This window comes from Myotis davidii, unplaced genomic scaffold, assembly GCF_000327345.1.
Source record: "Myotis davidii unplaced genomic scaffold, ASM32734v1 scaffold327, whole genome shotgun sequence".
In the NCBI taxonomy this organism is placed as follows: Eukaryota; Metazoa; Chordata; class Mammalia; order Chiroptera; family Vespertilionidae; genus Myotis; species Myotis davidii.
In genome coordinates, this window is record NW_006298628.1 from 104,996 (window position 1) to 111,560 (window position 6,565).

The following is a 6,565-nucleotide window of genomic DNA, read 5'->3' on the forward strand; positions in this document are numbered from 1 at the left end:
CATTCTGTCCTGATAGCAGTATAGACTACTTATTTTAACCTCTCTTCAGCTTAGCTCACCATAAAAAGCTGGACTAGAGATCTACTTTATCAGCTCTTTCTGATTTTCCATAATGGAATCTGTGAAAGAATGACAAACACTCAGAGAAGGGAAATATCATTGGTATTAAAGTCAACTGGAGCCTTAGGGGGAAATATAATTGAATAAAAGCAATAGGGTCTAATGTCCTTGAGTTATGAGCCAGGAGGAAGAAAAGGGATTTAGATACATATTCACTAGGTTTTCATGTGTTTTGTCATGGAGTTGTACTGGACAGAGTTAAAACTGTCCAAATCTGTGTGTTGGGGATGGATATAGGAGAAGGCTATGTGATGCATGGAGCTTACAATAGAGCTAGATATAGTATTCATCAAACACCACTCTCAAAAAAGTGCTTTCCCTGATTTCTTTTTAAAAAATATATTTTATTGATTTTTTTACAGAGAGGAATAGAGAGTTAGAAACATCGATGAGAGAGAAACATCGATCAGCTGCCTCCTGCACACTCCCTACTGGGGATGTGCCCACAACCAAGGTACATGCCCTTGACCGGAATTGAACCTGGGACCCTTGAGTCCACAGGCTGATGCTCTATCCACTGAGCCAAACCGGTTAGGGCTGATTTTTTTTTTCTTGTCCTATTGCATTGGCTAGACTAACTTCCAGGACTAAGTTGAATAGAAGCAACAATAGCCATTGTCCCTGTTCCTGACATGAGGGAGCTGTTTCCAGTATTTTATCATTAAGTAAGATGTTGTAGGTTCCTCATTTAATCAAGGTAAAGACCTCATTGCATTTCCTGTTTGTCCTGAAGAAGGGAGGTTAGGTTCTGACCATTATTTGTCATGTATAGAGTTCTCTCTCCCAGCCAATGGAAGGTCCATGTATCCTGAAGGTGTACAGCTGCACTTTAGCTGCTGCACAAGTTTGATCCCTTGAGTAGCCTTTGAGCCCTACCTCTCCCCTGACTCTCTGTAGTTTCTGGGTGTAATAGCCTCAGTGTAAGCTTAGGTTTTGCCAGAAGACAATAGGTCTGTACTGAAAAGCTATGAAGGGACAAGATTTTTTTACATGTCAAATAACTTGGGTCTTAACTCTGACACTCACTTGCTGTATCTCATTGGATGATTTAGCCTCTTTAAGCCTTCGCTTTTTTTTTTTTAATAGAGAGAGGAAGATGGGGGGAGGGAGAGAGAGGAGATTGATTTGTTGTTTCACTATTTGTGCATTCATTGGTTGATTCTTGTATGTGCCCTGACCAGGAATTGAACCTGCAACCTTGATATATCTGGACGATGCTCTAATCAACTGAACTACCTGGCTAAGGCCTCTTTAAGCCCTAGTTTCATCCTCTGTGAAATGGAGAAAATAAAGCTGCTACATAGACTTGCTTTAGGGTCATATAGCTTAAAAAGTACTGAATGTTTTTCCAGCATAAAATAAGCACTCAGTCTCATATCATTCTGAGACTGATGATGCCTGGGAGATACTAGTGACAGCTACCTTCCCTCCAGGCAAGGCCAGCTCCATGGTGGTGTGACCAATGCAGTTGCACAGTCCTGTGCTTAGATTAATGCTCTGCCATTGCCATCCTGAAATTCTTAATACTTTTTGAACATGGGTCCAACATTTTGCACCGTGCCCCGCAAAGCATGTGGCCAGACCCGTCTCCAAGAATGAACAGAACTCTTGTTCTTGTTCTCTTTGAACTGATTTTTGTTGTTGTTGTTGTTAATCCTCACCCGAGGATATTTTTCCATTGATTTTTTTTTTTTAAAGAAAGAGTGGAAGAGAAAGGGAAAGTTGGGAGAAACATCGATGTGAGAGAAACACATCAATTGGTTGCCTCCTGCACGAGCTCCGACCAGGGCCTGGGCCAGGAAGGAGTCTGCAACCAAGGTACGTGCCCTTGATAGAAATTGAACCCGGGACCCTTTGATTCTCAGGCCAGCGCTCTATCCACTGAGCCAAACTGGTTAGGGCCCCTCCACTGATTTCTCAGGGAATAACTTCCCCCAGAGAGTAACCTCTCATAGAAAAACTGGGGTTAGCATCCTGTGTCTCTGTACTTCTAACTGTTCCATTCTGGGGAAACCTTTGCAGTTTCTCTCAGAAAGGAATATTTTATATTGTACAGACATTATTATATTTAGGCTTTGGGAATCGAGATCTAGGTTCAAAACCCTGCTGGGCCCTTTATGGCTGAGTTACTTAAACAAGGTAATGTCTCCGTCTTAGTGGTGAAATCTATATCTCAGGCAAATTAAACAGATAATCGCTGTGAAGTGCCTTTCACAGGCACATAGTAGGTGCTTTGTCACCATGGATTCTTCTGCTCTTGCCAGAACAAACAAAAATTAGGGCACTAGGACTTATAAGCTATGCTGTTGTTAATAAAATAAATAATATGATTTATTATTTCACTACTGTTTGGGGAAAGGCATGGGCTTCATAAATATGTATTGGGAAGTACTTAGCAAATGAGTAGAAATAATAAAAATATGGCAAAGTAAATAGCTCCTATAAATATGTCACTTGGTAGACAAATTAGTGTTTTATTACTGCTAAATACGATTGCTCACTGAAAAGGATTTCAGATTACTTAAACAATGGGTACATTATTGAGTGCCTCTCTGGAAGCGTACGATAAAGATGAAAAATAGTGATGGCGCTAATGCTAAAGGTGGAGAAAGGAGGAGTGTGGGTAAATGCAGCTCCCTCCGAGACCTCCTCGCTTCAGTGATAGGCACATTATTTAGCAGCGTTCCAAAGTTTTAGCTGTAATATGGGCCCGAGGGCACAGGAAAGCTGATTTCCACAGGGTGTCTCGAATCCAGACGTCAATGATTGGGTTCAACAGTGGATGAAGCACACTCCTTACAGGAACTGGGAGCTCAGCTTGTAAACTTAAGTTTACAAAACGACATCTCTTGGTCCCACTGTTGTAATGTACCTCGCGAATCACAGAAGGACGCCTCAAGAAGTCGAATTAAAGAGTCACGTTTATTGCAATCCGGGACTATGAGGGGGCACTCTCAAATCTCATAGCAGTAAGATGGTGGCAAAACCAGACTTATATAGGCAAAAATCACAAAGGTATTGATTACATCCCAGGGTTTGGAATGTGGCACCTGGCTCCCAAAAAAGCAGATTACAGAAGCAGAATTAAGCATGTTAATTACAGTTTCGGGTCTCGGGGTCACTGAATTGACAGAAATACATTATCTAGAGTCCTTGGGTAACCTGGGTTAAACTTAGGCATGTTATCTAAATTACAGTTTTGGGTCTCCGGATCACTGAGTTGATAGAAACACATTATCTAGAGCCCTCGGGTCTCCCAACCACTGAGTTGTCAGGACAATTTAGAGTAATTGTGCTGTTCTGGTCTCGGGACCACTGAGTCAGCTGGAACGCACCACCTGTGGCCACTAAAACAATTTAGGGTAATTGTGCTGTCCTGTTTCCATGTACAGTAGAATTTGCGCTCTAAGACCAGTATGATAACAATCAATGGAATAGTCGTTCAATCGATAAGGCATTCAATCGAATGGGATGACTTATACAATTTAGAAAATCAAAGTAACCTGTCCATTGTTAAACAAAGCAAATAGGTACCATACTTCACCACCCCATCCTTGACTTGGACCTGTTAACATACAAACATTCAAACCTGTAAAGAATTTTTGTGAGTTTACTTGAGCCCAACTGTCGACAATTGCCAGGAAGCAGAACCTCAACAAATTGAGATAATGCTCGGAGAATGGCATGGCGGGTTACATCTATACTAGTATTTATACATTGTAATCAAAGGAAGGGACTGTAGGTGGGTTACTTGAAATCCATTGGTGATAGGATAGGGTGGGTGCAGGAACAATTAACACAATAATTTGCACCCAGGCACATGAGGTTGTGCCCTAAGGGGTCCAGAAAAAGGGAAGTTACAAGTTACCCAGGCATTTCAAGGGTATGTTATTATAGATGCAAAAAGACAGATAGGCTCAGTTAAGGTAAAGGTTGACCTTGTCAGTGAAGATACCGGTTTAGGACGTAACTGCCCACCATAACTGCTTTAAGTTAGAGTTTAATTTCAGACCATCTTTTGTGGTTACTTTAGGTCTCTGAGTTTGCTAGAACGCCATGCAGGCCTCCCCTGAGCTTGTCAGGTCAGCATGTGGCCCCTTTCGTCCACAGACCTATTAACTTTCTATGACTATACAGTAATTAACGTGGAGAGGAGAGAGCCGAGAGATCAGGTAGAGAATTCTGTGTCTTAATCACAGATCACAAATCCATTTCAGCAATAAAAGAGGCTGCACAAGGCCCTGGCATCTCAAGAGACAAGGAACCAGAGAGGGGGAAAGAGGAGACAAAAGCCTGGGAAAATAAAACCCCGGAGAGAAACAGAGAGGGCAGGGAATTGCATCAAGGAAAGTTACCAAAATAGCCAGGTAGGAAAAAGATGGGCGGGCACATTCATTTCAGGTGCAGGAGGCGTCTAGGCAGCCAGTCATTCCATCAGTCTCTGGTGGTGGAAAGACCCAGTTTCAAAATCCAGCTCTGCCTTTTCCTGTGTGGCTTTGGGTCAATACTTCATCTGCAGATCTTCATTGATGGCATGGGTATACTGCTACTCAGTTTGCTGGGCTTTTGGGAAGACTGTGAATATGTAAAGTGACAGTCTGCGCGTGAAATACTTTCACTTCACTTTTCCTTGTGATATTCCTTATTTAAAATGCAAAAAAAAAAAAAAACCCAAAACAAATTGCTCAGAAGACCTCTGGGAGGTTTCCATAGGAACCTAAAGCATAAGAAAATTGTCAATAGATTCAAATCCTCTAATCAGAGGATTCAAATTCATATTATTTTCATGATAGGTATTTTTTCTAACCCATGCTAATGATTCCCCGTGCAACCCGGGTGCTTTCTAGTTTACTAAACCTTCTGTGCATTAATTAGCTCATTGAAATCTTCCTGCCAAGCACGGAACAGAGTGCAGAATCTCCGAGGGAAGGAGCGGGAGGGTGGGCGGGTGCGAGAAAATCAACCAAAGACCTTGTATGCAGATATGCATAACCCATGGACACAGACAATGGGGTGCTAAAGGCCTGGGGCAGGGGTGGGGGTAGGCTGGAGGGGGTCAATGGGGGGGGGGAAGGGGACATATGTATTACTTTCAACAGTAAAGAATTATTTTAAAAAAATCTTCCTACCAATCTGCATTTCGGGGATGAGGAAATGAGTTCAGAAAGATGAAGTACCCCACAGAAAAGGTACAGCTGGTGAAGGGCCAGGATAGCTCTCAGCACCAGCCATTTTCATTGCACCACCGCCTTCCTCCGAACAGCTTCCTCACCTTCCTAAGGTGAAACTAACTAGTTCTGGGGGTTTAGACAGGGAAATGCTAGTTGAGAGAGGTGCTATAGAGCGAGGGGGACAAACAAGGGCTTTGACATTGACAAGAACAAACATTCTGAAATGTTTTAACTTAAATTACAGCGGTCCGGAGAATAGGAGAAAGACAGAACAGTTAGCCTGTTAATAGCTGGGGGCCAGGTGACAGACGGCTCACATTCCTGAATATATATTGGAGCTTTGACTCAACATCCAGAAGGCTACTAGTTGGGCCATCGGATCTTGCATGTGCATAAACTTTCAGGACTATTGCCTGTAACCAGTCAAAAGTAGTAAATATCTCTTTCTTACAGAGGCTGCTGTCATAGAACTGCTCCCTCAGTTCACCTTATCGCACCACCCTTATCTGTGGCCAATGTAAATTCTTTCCAAACACCTTACATTCCCCCTCCCTCTCCCCTCCACGAGAAATAAAAAAAGGCCCGTCTACGCCAGGACTGCGGGACGTGTTGCCTTTCCCACCTAGGCTGCTGCTGCCGGTTTAGACTTCATGCCCCAGGACCTGGTCCTTTATGGCCCTGTAAACCCTTTCTTTTAAAAAGGCTCTCAGCCGCCCTAACCGGTTTTGCTCAGTGGATAGAGCCTCGACCTGCGGACTGAAAGGTCCCAGGTTTGATTCTGGTCAAGGGCATGTAGGCATGTACCTTGGTTGCGGCACATCCCCAGTAGGGGGTGTGCAGGAGGTAGCTAACTGATGTTACTCTCATCAATGTTTCTAACTTTCTATCCTCCCTTCCTTTCTGTAAAAAATCAGTAAAATATATTTTTAAAAAAGGCGTTCAGCCATGGAAGTTAAGTTTTTTATTTACCAAGGCCCCACAGGTCTGGCTAATACTACTTCCCAGCTGTGGGACGTTGAATAGTGAGCTAGCGAGCCCCGATGGGCCTGGGTTTCCTCCAGTGTAACTTGGGAACCATCACCTGCTTATAGCATCGTGGGGAACAAGGAGATACGAAGGTGCGGTAACTTTCCAACTTTTATTATGCAACGAGCTCGAAGAGGTTAGGGGACTCGCCCAAGGTCACCAATCTGGACAATGGCCCCGCTGAGACTCGGGCCTGGACCCGCATCTCCTCGCGTAGAGGTGGGTGACCAGCGCACCGAACGCCGCGG